This window comes from Nanorana parkeri, unplaced genomic scaffold, assembly GCF_000935625.1.
Source record: "Nanorana parkeri isolate BGI_ZX_2015 unplaced genomic scaffold, ASM93562v1 scaffold431, whole genome shotgun sequence".
Lineage (NCBI taxonomy): Eukaryota > Metazoa > Chordata > Amphibia > Anura > Dicroglossidae > Nanorana > Nanorana parkeri.
Window position 1 is genome coordinate 939,789 of NW_017306699.1, and position 15,777 is coordinate 955,565.

Genomic DNA, 15,777 nt, shown 5'->3' on the forward strand with positions numbered 1-15,777 from the left:
CTGTCACTTTGTAAAGTGTTTTATTTGACATAAAATAAAGGACATGAATAGGTCTGTTAGCTGAAGATTATGCTTGGAGATGCTAGCACTATCTTTCTAGCCTGAGGGCAGGATTGAACTGTAGTTATATATATTCTAAGAAAAGGTCCCAAAGCCCCAGAACACTCACTTCCATCTTTCCCTGCTCTTGTTAGGATAGGTAGATAGAGGTGCTGACCTGAAGATGTATGTTCTCACTCAACTATTTATAGGAATGCAGTATTCCAAGCGTGGAAAGCATTTGTTACATAACTATAAATACTTATGTAATACAGATTACAATAACCTAGACAAAGAGCAGTCCGAATTGTTCTAAAACTCAGTCTGAAAACATTTTTCTTTATCCTTACTGTACACTCTGAAATCCATAGCATGCAAGATATAAATAATTCACTTTTCTAAGATGCTTCCTACGTCACTGTGGAGTTCTTTTTTGATCTTTACCATTTTCATATTTCTTGTGTTAACTTTTTACTTGTGTTTAAGCCACAACATATGTTTTACTGCATCTTATTTTTCTTTGCCACCCTACATATAGGATAAATGTGCACAGATATTAGTAGTGGTAAAGATTAAAAAATGCAATCATTATGGTAGTTTACACTTTCATTAAATGTCATAAACTATAGGGCCTATTTATAGAAGGGAATGGATACTATTTTACCTGCCATGTGTTTAATGTAAATCAGCGATATGGTAAGGCAATAGTAATGCTTTATAAATATAAAGCCCTATGTGTAAAAAAAAAAAAACCAGATCATAAGATGGTGTGATAAAAACATGTTTTCTCTATTAGATTAATAGGAGATGTCACAATGCTGCTTGCACGTTTAGTGATCTAGAAGCAGATGCTATTCCAGGCATGTGAAACTGTTTGGATCCCAATATAGGGATACATTATCTGCTCCGCAGGCCCAGATAACCCCATCCCCTTATTCTTCACAATTCTCCCCATTTTCCCCTCTTACTTTATTGATAATATGGCTCTTCTTCTTGCAGGGGAACTCATAGCAGTGCTTCTTTCCCCACACCCATCTGAATTTTTATCTGAAGCTGGCCTGGAAACATCTGAGAATCTCAAAGAAGAGCTTGATTCCTACTTAGGCTAGCAGATGTGTTAGTGTCCTTCTTAGCCTGCAGCCCCTGGATTCCCCTTTAGAGCCAGCTTGTTGCAAAATAAAATGTATTCATACAGAATTCTTTAAACTTAGAGCTCTTCCTGTCATTTAGAACATCTGCTATATTAAAATATGATTTAAAATGAAAAAAACTGTTTCCCTTACATTGTCCTAAGTCACAGCTTGCAGCAACGGAAGGAGATAAATCCAACTGACTCTGTCAGGTCATTTACAGTATTTTCTTAATGTTGTGTAGACAATGAGTCTAGATCAAATCAATTGTATATTTTAGCTCTGAATTATTTTTTCCTAGGAACAGTGGCATGATGGACTTTCTGAGTTCACAGAGGAACAGATCAGGGAGAACATGCAAACAGTTTTTGAAGATGATGAACTGGTCTCTGCTATAGATAATCCTGATGTTATTGATGTACAAGATAATGACACCAGCATTGCAAGTGACTCTGATACTGACCAAAAGAGTGAATGGCCTGGAAAGATGATACCTACATCTCCTGGTGTTTTCATGAAGGATCAGAGTATCCTCCCAGTAAGTGCTCCAGGTGTTGCAATGTGTGCATGATATAGATGGGCAGACATACATATAGAAAGATCAACAAACAGAGAGATACGTTTAAGACAGAAATCTCTTTTGATTTAGATGGTGTTTTGAGAATCTGTTTCTAGCATCACCCATTCCCAGCTTGCCATAAAACTGCATTATCTGCAGACAGATAATAGCTTCAATTTCCAAGATGGTTTGGTCCACTCAAAAACATACAGTGAATGAGCAGAAGCTATAAAATAGGGCAATCTCAGGGAGATCAGAGACTTGGGACTTGTTCAAACTAGGCACAAAGCCATATGTTTTGTGTGAGCCAATATTGGCTAAGCTTTCAAGAGTTTAAGAAGAAGAGCACAAATAATCTGTAGAAGTGAAATAGCTATAGTAAATATTAACAGGGTTATTCACAAAAGGTTCAAGCGTTTAGAGAAGGCAGGAGAAGTGAACAATCTAGGACAACATAGCAAACCTGGAATGTGCACTGAATTGGAGATTTTTTCCAAATCAGCTATGTTGTCCTAGATTGTTCACTTTTCCTGCCTTCTCCAAACTCTTCACTCTTTTGTGAAGAACCCTGTAAATGTTATGAGATGAACATTTTAGGAAGAATAATGTTGGCCATAGACATTGTTGTTTTAAGATAATTTCAATCACTTTCAGTCAGCTTTCAGTTGCAATTACAATCAAATGCATCAGGGCAACATATTTACAAAATGGATATGTTGACATAACATCTCATGGTGTCCATAAAAACTGTTGATTGTAGGTTGCTTTCACCCATTTAGTCATTTTAGTGATTGTATACTGGTTGAAATTGAAGTTGCCTGGAATTGTCATCATCATAAGACCTAGAATTGCCATGCACGTGGCAATTTTCAGTCAATTTCAACCAACTTCCATTCACTGGGAATCACAAAAACAGTAGCAAATAATTGTCAGAAAATGAGCAATGTAGTACCCATAAGTTTGATTGGCTACCAGAATTCATTCATTTGTGAGGTCTAAACTGGGCTAGAAATTGACAGCTTCAATACAGATATTGAAAGATTGATTGAAAATGGAAAAAAAAAACTTTGGCAATGTCTTAGAAAGTGATTTGATATTGCACTGGGTTCAATAAGGGCAATTTTGTGCCCATCTTCTTGCGGTTTCCTTCTATTGCTTTGTAATTGTAATATCACATTGCCAAGTGTGTGGCCAGCTTAGGGACCTAGTGTTTCTATAACAATTTGTACCAATCAAAACTTCTCAAAAGCTTTTGAATTCTTACAGGAGGGTCTGGTTATAGATACTGTAAAAAAAAAGAAAAGGGAACAGAAGTGACGATGTTGGGCACATGGCCAATCAGACTATTATTTTTATTTTTACAGAAAATAAAAATTAAACCTGATTTGGGCAAAAACTTTACTTCTGCCCCTCTTCTGTTTTCTCCAGTTTTTCTAAATAGACCCCATTACAAGAACTGCAAAGCTTTTGAAATTCCCAGGAATGATTATAATGGTACAATTATAGTTTTACTATCATTGTCTTGTAAAGCAGATGTTACTCTATGAGGAATGAATGCCCAGTGATGTCTTGCTCTTGTCACCTTCTATAGCCTCTGCGATTGCCTCCCACGCCTCTTACTGTGCCCCCTCCATTCAAGTTCCCTCTGGACAGATGCATGTCACTACCTCTATCTCAGAGTACCCCATCTGGACTGGATCAAGTAGGATGGATGAAAAGGAAGCTAATGAGTACAGGTGGGTGACTGTGCTTGGTACCCAAGGGATGAATATTCCTCTGAACAGGAAAGCAACAGAAAAGTAGCAATCTGCCATGCCACAGAAATTATCTTTGCATTGTGCCGATTTCCATCAATAAAATAAATGCTATTGCCTACCTACAAAAACATGTAGCATGATGTTTATTGTGAGCTGACAGCAGAAATATTTATATATGCTTGATACATTTTGCATGGTCCATATAACAAAATAGCATTTGAAAGCTAAATGTGTGAGTCAAAATTAAGGGGGAGGCTGCCATTGCCGCTGTCACACTCATGCTAATTCTGTAGTTTCACTATTTTGATGCGCTGACCGGGAACAAGCATGCTGATAAGGACTTTTAACCTTACACTGATATGCATACTTGCTCTAGGTCAGTGACTTGCTATGTATTGAAACCACTGGGCGAACCTAATAGACAAACACATAGCACGTTTCTAGTAAGAAAAATGAACTTTAAACTTGTGGTCTTGCTGATCGGTACAGCCTTTTCTTAGAGCTTTCATTTCCCCTGAGGGAAGATTTTCTCATGCCCAGTCATTATTAAAGTGTCTCTGTAGCAAAGCAGGTTGGAATCAACCCTTATATTTTTAGTTTAATCTTTTTTACTGAAGAATATAAATAACAAAGAACATGCCCTTAAGTTTGTGGACATGTAAGATTAGTAGGTTAAAATTTGGGTATAAACAATGAAATGTGTACAGAAGATTAAGTAATCAATATAAAAGTTCCAGTTGAACATCAGCTAATAGGCGATGGCTGACCATACCCTCCATTTCATATAGAGTAGCAGGAACCTTGCATGTTATGGATAGTTTAGAAAAGCTATGTAGCAGATGTGATGCAAATTGGGGGATCTTTTGGAGCTAGTAGAGTTAAATACCATTGGGTTTGATTAAAGCATTTGGCTATTATTTGTTTGGTTTTGGTAGTAAGGGTTTGAATAAATGATTACCAAGTCTTAACTAATTGTTGAACCTAGGTTTCTTTTTTGTTAAAATGCCTCAACCCAACAACAAAAATGTTAGTTTCTGAATGTACTCTGGAAAAGTGATGTTAAACCTTTTATTCCTAATAAATATGCCCCTACTCTTTCACCATTTAGCTTCACTGTTTTATTTGACATCCTTCAGAGGTTCTAAAAGAGTTTATTATCACCTATTTTACATCACCAATTTTAACAGCAACTAGCACAAGCACAAGAATAGTATGAACCTAACACTTCGAAAATATCCTTCGTCCTTCACAGCCTTAGGTTTACTAGTATTATTACTAGTTTAAGAGACATTTAAGATGCAGATATTTTGGCAGATGATGCTGCACAATAACTTCATCTGAGCTCTTTGAAATGTTTGTTTTGTTTTAGGAGAGAGTGATCTAGGTTCAAAAACGTTGGAGGTCCGCAGAGACAGCAAAAAGGGGAGAAGCAGATGGAAGGCTTTACATCCTGGATTACACCAGCTGCCAGTGCACCAGGTATGAGGTGGTGGGAGTAAGTTCTTTTATCATTCAACCTCATATCCACATATAAATGAAGGCAAAGTTTTTAATCTCTCCCCCTAAGAAAACCTTATCAGCTGGTGTGATCAACTCAACAATGCAAAATGTCAAGTATGAGACTCAGTATAATTTCCTTTTTACTTTAAAGTGAGCAGTTCACTACATACAGATATTATTCAGACACAGTTGACAAATAGCAGGCAGCAGTGAAATGTGATTCTACCCCCTGGGAGCCCTGGAACCCTGGCACTTTGTATGCCGAGCATGACTTAGACTGCAAGCTGGAGCTTTGCCACTCCCTTGGCACTCCCACAGTGCAAAATAGCATGCCTCTCATCAGATTGCTTAGGAATGTACACTGCATTGTTCCATTCCATTGGGAGTAGTATCCTCTAAATTAAAGCCCAACTCAGCTGTATCAAATTAGTATCATTATCATAGTGACAGACTCACTTCAACTTTCCTGCTTTGGATATATTTTATAGTGTGCTGGCAACAAAAAGTTATACAAAAAATTGAAAACTTATATTTACAGCATGTCACTATATAAAATGTGGTTCTCCACCAAGACTAGTAGTGACACATTTCCCAGAGTTTGTGGTACAGGATAAACTGTTGAATGAGGCAGTTGCAGGCTATGATGTGAATAGCCGGGCTATGTCTGTTTTGTCATAGTGGCCAACTCAGATGTCAGAGCTACATTTCATTCTAGCATTATTGTCAACCTAAATATTCACCTTCTTTCTATAGCATCATATCGCAGCTTTGAAGCTGCACTAGTCTCAGTCATATAAATGAAAGCAAAAAAAAAACATATTTGCCAACTTAATTCTACTATTTCTTTTTGTAAATTTGCAATGGCAGAGATAGTAAGATAGCAGCTGTAACTACCCCTGTCAGATAATTGTCTCTTGCCCCTTTGTAAAAAAAAGTGCCTCCTTCTTTTAATGCTCCTCACTATGTGAAGACTCACTGCATGTGTACATATGATAGAAGACTGTTTCATGCTTTGCTAATGTTATGTGAAGCATTTGTGTGTAGGGTAGGTGTTTTTTTATAGGTGTCATGGAACCAAGGTAATTTTTTGCAATGTGGCACATGGATCCAATGTGTCTGCGGTGGAACCTATGTGGAGGTTAAATATTAAGCAGCACTCCAAAACCACAATTAAATATACAGTTGAAATACTGACTTGAGAAATACTTTGTTTTCCAAGAGATCTGTAGTTCTGTTCACCCACTATTGTTTTGCATTCACCCCTGCCAGACAGCATACTCAGACCTGTACTTCCTTCTCTACAGACTGCACTGTCGTTGAGAAATGCAGTTTGGTCAAGGTCTTGCCCTAGCCTGTGATTGGTCAGTAAAGGAACAGCAGCATTCCGTTTAGATCAGAATGTTCTCACCTTTTCTCAGGAAGCTCTCGGTGTTGGATGGAGATTACTGTGCAATGTAGTAGAACCCGGCTGGCTACAATTCTGCATCCCTCTCTCTCTCATTGAGTGCTTCAGTGATGGAATTACGGGAAGATGATAGCAAAACAGCTTTAAGCACTTATGCCAGCTGTCTGTAAACATACATTTACCATAACTGAATTATAATGGTGGCTTTTTACATCTCCTTGGAGTTCAGCTTTAAGAAAATAGTGACTATTCAATCCTTATGCTGTATATATTTATGCTTCATATATTTGTTCTCACACTTTTCACACTACATATTTTTGAGTAGCCTTTATACATTATGTATGTGCCGAATTTCTTGCTTTGGATTTCTCATTAATTAACTACTCTCCAGTTTATGTGTCCTCCTTTGTAAACTCTTATTTCCCCAAAAATTCCACTTGTGTCAGTATTTGTTAAAGAAAAGTCAGACTTGCATTACAAAACATGTATTTATTCTTCCTGTGCTCATAATTAATTTATGACCAAGAGGGATCCTTCTGTGACACCAGAGAGGTGTGCGGTGATGAGATACAGTTAGAAATTAAGAGCCTCTTTACTGTATTATTTGGTATAGATGACTGCTGTTTGAGTATTATGCAGGTTATCCTGTGAATTATACATTTGCTTAACAACTGTGTGGAAAATCATTCTTCTGAGGATCACCCTGATATAACTGATTGTAATTTACTCTGTTCTTGAGTTTTAAGATGTCCCAAAGCATATTCTATTGAAAATTTCAGTCTTGACATTTTCTGCTAATGAGAACATTGACAATTATCGTTTGTCAAGATTTACAGTTATTATTAAAATTGTTCCTGCTTCCCACACTTGATGAGGCCGGCTATTTTCTAGTTTGTACCAATATTCATTGGAGAAAAGGCAACTTCCCCATAATGCTTTATGGTCAAATATGCCCAAACACTCTGGTTTCCTAGTGCTTATGTTATTGTAATGCTATTATGTTATTGTAATATTGATGGTGCTGCTTGTTGCTAATGTGTGCAGTTTGTACATTTCAGATTTTCATATTTTGACAGGTTTTTGAGAGATGGAAGTTTGCATGTTTTTTCACAGGGACAACTTGCATTTGAAGAGACAATGTAGCCATTAATAGCTATATTTAAAGTAGTATTAAATGCTGGATGTTTTTTAAACTTAAAAGAGAACTATGATTTGAGTGAGAATTATTTATCCTCATAGTTCGAGCCGACGTGTGACAATAAAACTGTCACACGTCGGCTCAATAGATCGGGAAGTGAGCAAACGCATACCGTCGATCGCTCACTTCTCGATCATCTCCCTGCAGAGAGCCGTGACTGTCAGTCACCGCTCCCCACAGGGATTCCCTCCTCCCCGCTCCGATCCTCCAGTGCTGACTGGAGAAACGGACGGTGGAGGGGGCGGGTACAGCTGGCTCTGCTTCTACATAGGCAGAGCCAGCTGTGATTCACGCAGCTGGGTGGATCTCGACAGCATTGTTGGGATCCGTCCCGACTGTGGCGGTCTAAGTATACCGCGAGCTGTAGCATGTACTCCCATAGAGAAGAACAGTCTGCACCTGCCTTCCAGGGAGCGGCCCAATACGGCCCAATGTACACGCCAATTTTAAGCAGTGTGAATGAGGCATTCCATATGGCTCACTTTGTTTTGGGGGGCGTGGAGGTGTTTTAAAATCAATTGCACCAGAGTCTTTCCCTCCAGCCGCAGTGCGATCATCTGCACAGGAACGCATGGAACATCAATGCCAAAACAAAGCCCCAGAATCGGGCAAGAATGCACTGAGGCTGGTGTGAACTAACCCTAATACATTCTTTGCATTAAGGTAAAAAATGTCCAGTACCTTTTAGTGTCCCACATCCTCCAACACTTATCTGTGCACAGCTGTGTCACCGCCGACAGTCCCCGAAGCGATCCTCCATTCCCCGAACTTCCTGGTTTCAGGGGTAGGATACTGAGGGCATAGGCTCCTTCTACTGTCAATCAATCTGTTGGAAGAAGAGGAGGGGCGTGGCATGCCGCAAGGCTGTGTGTATCTATGGACGCACACAGCTACTTGCGGGCACAGCCGGGAATGCGCATGCAACAGTGCCTCCACAGCAGCCGTATACCTCTGTTTCCAGCTGGAAGACAAGGCTCATAGAAGGAAGTAAGGATGTACCGTGGCTAACCACCAACTTACTATATTTCCAACTAAATAGAAAGTTTGATGAGGATAGTGGCTGTGGTTTCAGACTAAATAACCTCTACATATACTGTCCAGTGACCATTTAATCTAAAGTTCCTACAAGACACAGTGTATAATAGTGAGAGATTTTGCTAGGAGAGCCTCTGAGGAATCTTTGGACATGTAGGCCATAGCTCTTAGAGTGGCTGCTAATGGAGATAGAGGAAGAAGTGTTTGAGTTTGGAATTTTTGATAAAATAATGCTTGGATGGAGGACACAGACAAATTACTTATACTTTAATTTCTATATCACTGTCCAACTAATGCTTTAACTTGGAAACATAGATACGTGAAATACGTGAAATACCTGTAAAACCTAACAAAAGTTTGTTGAAGCTTTAAGAAAAAACAAGCTAAAACCATTGCACCAAAGATCTCTTCATATTTAATTCAGAAAACAAAACAAATATACAAACATTGTAAAATTGATTACAAATAGCAGTAGTCATAAAGCCTATGTGCGAACCATATTTATAATGTTTTTGCTTGAGGGAGCCATTTAAGACATTTGACATATATTTCCACTGATGAGGGGAAAACATTAGAAGACTTAAACCATGCACTAGGTTAAAGTTGAGCGAAGTACAAAAATGTCATCCTCTACTTATCCTGTATCTTGAGCCCTTATTCAGTGATTCGCTGAGTGATCATTTCACTGGTGGATACAACAAGAAAAGTAACCACAACTTATTGTCTGTAGTTCAGAGCTTCATTCATCCGCCAACTCCCATGCAAAAATGCTAAGTCAAAGCTTAAAATAAAAGATACTCACCTTAAATCAAAGCTTCTGATCATCTCACCTAGGTTCTAATGATATCAGCTTCACTGAGGAATCCTCATAACAAATTATTCTGCACTTTTTTTATCCAAAATATGTTTTCAGGTTTTGCGTGGGGGGTTTAGAGGCCAGGAATAGTGCAGGGTGCACCTTTTTATGCAAGGTGCTCTGTAAGGACATACCAGCCAATTAAGTTTTTTATATACTATCCGATTAAGCATTTTGTTTACTACAAATTCGACAGCACCCCTCCCCCCTGCCGCCTAATTATTTAAAAATGATATCTAAACCAATATAAAATGGTAGACAAATCCTCAAATTTTACCTCTTTCTTTATTCACTCATTGTGAGTATTAACATAGATATAGACACAATGCATATGAAAGTTTGGGAAAGACACAAGTAGAGATAAGCGGACAGAATGAAGGAAAATCTTCTGAAGATCTCCTGAAGCCTACAGATGATGAGAGAAACCTCATATTAGGAACTATCTAGGGTACATAGCCACTTTGTGCTTTACAAAAGTCATTGTAGAATCATCCCTTTAAGGCTTTTGCAGCTGCTTAACCAATGTAGTTAAAAATACCCTAACGTTTAAAAAGTGTAGAAAAACAAATAAATATCTTAGTTGACTTAATTTGACTTAACTGTTATATATATAAGGTAGGGATGTCCCGATGCCACTTTTTCAGGCCCAAGTACAAGTACATCCCCTTGTGTACTTGCCGATACCAATTACCGATACTTTTTCTTAAAGGGACAGGTGACTTTAAATGATCCATAGTACAACTACATGTTATGTACTATGGATCATGGTTTAACCTATTCATGTTAGCAGCGGAGAATTGTAACTCTATTGCTGTAGTGTAGTGGAGGTGCGTGCTGTATATACAGTATGTACTACATATACATTACACACGTCCAGTACACTATAGCAATAGATTTACAGCCAGCCCCGTCCCAGCTTCCCTTACTCACAGTTTCTCTCCAATACCTTTTTGCCTCACGCGGTGCCTCTCGTACTCGGCGCTGGGCAGGATCGCTGCATCGCGTCTCGGTGCAATAAATTATATAATTTTCTTGAATACTTAAACCAAGCTCTTTTGTTTACCTTTGGATCTTATATAGCTATTTTTGTTGAATAATTATGTGAAAATTATTTTTTTAATGTAAATAGCATAAGAATTATTTGTACTGTATTGAGCTGACATTTTACATTTCATGCTCCTCTGAGTTACATGGCCTACAGATATTTCATTGTTGGGCCATTGTTGCAACCTTGTAGAGGTCTCTGTGTTTTGCTTTACCTTGCCTTATACACCAGAAATCCTAACAATACTATAAAACAAGCCTCTAGAAGGTATCCACAATCAGCCTTTTATACAGTAAGGACAGTTTTTATGTAAATGCATAGACAGTACATGACTCATCATGACTATCATAATTTCATTTGTAGATAGACACTAATGGACCCTAAAAATGACAAAATGCTGTGTAAGCATCTAATAATATGGTATAATTTACAAAGTGTGCATACTTAAAAAAGTCATACAATTTAATGGAAACGGTTCTACTGATAGCAGTTTGTTAAGTGATTAAATGACCTTCTAGGAAGACAATCTAAAACCAAATATGAGATAACTTGATTCTAAGTATATTGGTAATTGTGTGTGCTTGTATGTTTGTGGAAGCATGGAGCAGATGTAGAGAATGGAATGTACAAGGGACATATTTGAATTGTAAAATATATCTCTGTTTAGCGCTGCATAATATGTACCCATAAAACTTTGCAGAAATAGTATCTACTTTTCTTTTGGCCTGCGTTGCATGCATTGACGACGCATTGTGAGCATTACCTTGATTCTCCAGAATGCCTGCAGTTAAAAAAGACCATCTAGTAGAAAAAATATATATATTTTGTATGGTTTATTTTTCATTACAGAGGCAGTCTGTTAAACAGTGAGGTTTTCTATTAGTCAGTAGCACAGGATGTGATTGAGATATGTTTACAGAATTGAAACAGTTAAGTAGACAGCTGCTGTGGTCGGCAACAAATCATTGTACGGCTGGGTTCCCACTAGCTGTGGGGTAGAAGTGCTGAACCTTTACAAAGCTGGGGTGAGGAGAAGCTATTTTTGAGAGCGATTAGTGTGACACATCCTAAGGGGGCAAACCATTACGATAACTACATCAAACAGAATCTCAGCTGCGTACATATAGATCAGGTGCACAGTAGTGTGGGTGTGAGACAACAGATTAACTCTAGTGCATGGACAGGCAGCACATTGCACAGCGTGCACTGCCAGGCAGACAGGTTTATGAACATAAAATCAAATTATTTCAGCATTTTCTTTTCAGAGTGCTCTAAGTGAAAGAGAGAAAAAAATCCTTTGAAGATAACCATGCTTTGAAGATAGCTGAATTTTAGCCATGTCTTCTAAACACTGCAGCGATGACTCAGAGCTCAAGTCGCAGTTATGATTTCCAGTTAATTGGGCAAACACAGAAACGGGATCAATTAAGAAAGTGGCTTCAACCAAGTATTTCCCTAAGAAAATCCAGGGCATTAATTTCTGAATGTGGATATTGATAAATAGTCAATTTACTCTTGATCAGGCTCAATAGATTCTATACATACCTGAACTGAGCACTTTTCACGGAAGACAGATTTAATTGGGATCAGCTATTTACATAAGGTTGACTTTTTGTTTCCTTAGAGGTCACCGTACCTAACTAAGCCTTAATGTTTATTATTTATGTCTACAAAACTAACTATGCTTCATAGCAGACATTCTCCAATTTTAACAGTATTTTCAATTAGGGCTGTTACTGATTAAAATTTTTGAGTTCGATTAATCGAAAAAATTTTAAGCGATTAATCGATTAATTTCGATGAATTATAACGCACATACAGATCCAACTACATTGGCCTATACACATACACACACAGCACTTTATTTATCGCAGGTGCCCCACTCAATATGGCCGCCGCTTGAGTGGGGCAACTCAGAATAATAACGTGCTGGATTAGTGTGATCCTAGTTCATTTTATTACTTCATTGCTGTGCTGTATGTGTATAAGCCAATGCCTTGGCTGGCGCTCGTGCAGAAAGTTTCTTGGGCAAACTCACTGGCCCAAGTGGCTCTGTCGGCTAATGAAGGGAAGGGGGAGGAGTCCGTTGACGTCACGGACATCCACGTCACCGGACTCCTCAACCCTTCCCTTCGTTAGTCGTCACGGACATCCACGTCACCGGACTCCTCCCCCTTCCCTTCGTTAGCCGACGGAGCCACTTGGGGGAGGGGGTAGGAGTCCGGTGACGTCAATGTCCGTGACGTCACCGGATCGCCAATGGGACTCCCGGAAGACGGCGGAGAGGTGAGTGTTTTCATTAGTGATCAAAAGAAATTAAATCGATCAAAAAGTTTAACGATTCATTGAGAAATTAATCGTTAATTTCCTCAGCCCTATTTTCAATGCTTTCCCGTTATGTTGCATTGGTCATTAAAGCCTAATGTGTTAGTTCTCATCAGCAGTAGTTTCCTCAAGAGCACATCTGGGTTAAACCTTCTACTTATTCTAACACTAATTTAACATAATTTCTAAAGCCCTACAACTAAATTAGCTCCTTATTATCTACACTTACTCTTGTGAGTCCATGCCATATCTTCACAGCTTTAAGATCTTAAAACTAAGCTATGAGTGTTGATTACTCTTAATTTGAATAAAATCACACCTTCCAACCATTACAAATAAAATGTACAGTTATTAAACTTAGATTCTTGAATTCCACAGTTCGACCACATTTTGGCAGGTTACTTTATGTTTTTGATTTGTTATGCCCCTTTACATCTGACTGTAGGGAGGTGTGTCACCTGCAACCCTTACTGTCACCCCTGAGCCTAGAGGCTTCTGCATATTGCTTCTGTGCTTGTGAAATCCTCAGTTAACAGCATCCTCCTCCAATTTTTTACACAGCGCTTTACATAGTTGCACATTAACATCAGTCCCTGCCCTCAAGGAGCTTACAATCTAAGGTCCCTATCCCACATGCATACAAGCAGGGCCAATTAACCTTCAAGCATGTCTTTGGAGTGTTGGAGGAAACCCACGGAAGCACATGCATACTCCTTGCAGAGAGTGACCTGGCTGAGATTCAAACCAGGGACCCCCAGTACTGCAAGGCAGAAGCGCTAACCACTACGATGTGCTTAAATTAACCTGTGCTACATTGGTGCTTAAATTATTAAGATATCATCTTTATTTTTTAAAAGGTTTACTTTTAGGACAAGTAAACCTAGGACAATTGCCTGAAGAGTTCTGACATTTCCCATTGGTGTTCAGGTTTTCCACTTAGCCTCCCTCTCACTTATTCAGATTAGCCCTGGAATATGCAGGAGGCAGGAAGGGGTAGACAAGGCAGGTAGGGGTATGTACAAGCACTTTTAGGTGCCTGTACTTTACACCTATGGTAGTTTTGAATTTGATTCCATGACAGAGTCTCTTTAAAGAAGACCATTCCTCCACTAAGAATAATTTAAACCCATGATTAAGAAGTTACCTTCCCAACCCACCCATTACACTCTATTGAGGATCTTGGTAGAATCAATGAACCAATTACAGGCACACCCTATAAAGGAAGCAGATGTTATGAATAAAGCTGTGGTGTGCTTAATAACATGTGGTAAATTCACTTGCACATTGTTTTACACCAGAAACATCTGTATTTCCAGGAGTTGTACAGACCCCAGCGGAATTATTATACTGACTTGTAGAGCGTGGGCGTTAATGACCTGATTACAGAAAAGAGTGAATTCTGTGTCACTGAAGATTTATGACACCTCGTTGATTCTAATCATGTCCCACAGCCCCCTTTTCTTAGAAGGAAACCCAGGCATGTGAGAGAGCAGCAGGGGATCCTTGTCATGCTTCACTGTAACTGTGATCCAATGGCACTGTACTATACCTGTCCAATTATAGCTAAGAAAGATGATGCAGGGAATTCACTCCCTTCTCACGTAGCTTCATTTTTATTCAGTAGCTCCATGTTCCATTGGTTGTGGTTTTTTTAAATAAATAATTTCCCTTTTCCTTATAAAAACTGCAAGGAAGAAGAGTGGAAGCATTGTAAGTGGAAGCAAGGCACATTATGTATTAAGAACACGCATTAGGAAATAAACAAAATTTGTTTGCTGTTATGCTCCAAAATATTTTCTTGCTTTTAAAAACTCTGAATATCCTTTCGGATTAGCGGCTTCTGCCGATTTTTTGTGCTTTTGGGTCATCTTAATCTGGATCATCTCCCACAATGCCTTGCACCACATGTCACATACAGTTGGGCTCCAGGCTGTAGGAGAGGCTGACAAAATAGAGAGATGGGCAGGGATGTGGGCACGACATTAGGGTGGAGGTATTGAACTGTGAGGGAGTAGTGAAAACAACAGAGTGCTAGTTTTTCAGCACAGTGCGTCTGCATGTGTGACTACAAATAGGCATATTAGGGAGGTGGAATGAAATGTATGTGATTGTGGTTCTCAGCATCTATTCAAAGGTATGTATGGGGACTAAATAGACATAGAAATAAAAAGATACAGGGTGAGATATTTTAAAATCACATGCTAAAGCAAATATGACATTTTTGTTTTATGACTTTAGTGACGCTTTACTTATTAAAGTGTATGTAAAGTCAAATCTTTTTGATTTATTTTTGGAGAGAGTAGGTTTTGTCTGTATCCCATTGGGAAGATTTCCCTTCACTTCCTGTCCCTTCCTGAAATTTTTCGTTCTTCTAATGCCAAATAAGAAAAACAATCAAATACAACCATTTAGGTAACAACGAAAATTTGACTTATTATATATTATTCATTTTTACACTTTGACAAAACAGCACTTACATCCATTTGGTAGCAGTTTGGATCAAATTTGACGGTTCGTCTATCCTTATTTGCAGTAGTTACTGTATGTTACTTGACAAAACCCTTTTGTAGATTTATAGAGAGATAAAAAAATAACTATATTTCCCTTTTGCCTTTTCTATTATCAAAGATCTATAGTCACACTTTAAATTGAAAGATAATTGTGGAGTGATTATTCTCAAGTATTTATCTGACAAATGGAAGAGAATTTGTGAAATGATCCCTTAGAAGCTTTCCTTTTGCGCCTGGCAGGTGCACACTTTAAAATTTGATAGAAGTTCCACATTTTAAAAAGAAAATTGATTTGTTTGAGATATATAGTCTTTTTGTATTCCCATGGAGTAAATATGAGCACACAATGTATTATTGGAATATTGTATAATCTTTTTCTAAAATGAGATTCAAAGGCCTTAGCTGCATTCTTCAATAG

At 38.4% G+C, this 15,777-nt stretch overlaps 1 protein-coding gene across 1 annotated transcript in view; it reads left to right on the forward strand.

Annotated features, from left to right (window-relative positions):
* Positions 1 to 4,854: 4,854 nt before the first annotated feature.
* Positions 4,855 to 15,777, forward strand: part of ARHGEF9 (Cdc42 guanine nucleotide exchange factor 9) — a 252,896-nt gene continuing 241,973 nt past the window's right edge. Inside the window, exon 1 of the mRNA XM_018560090.1 lies at positions 4,855 to 4,964. The gene's annotated coding sequence lies outside the window, so the exon portion shown is untranslated. The remainder of the gene's footprint in view (positions 4,965 to 15,777) is intronic.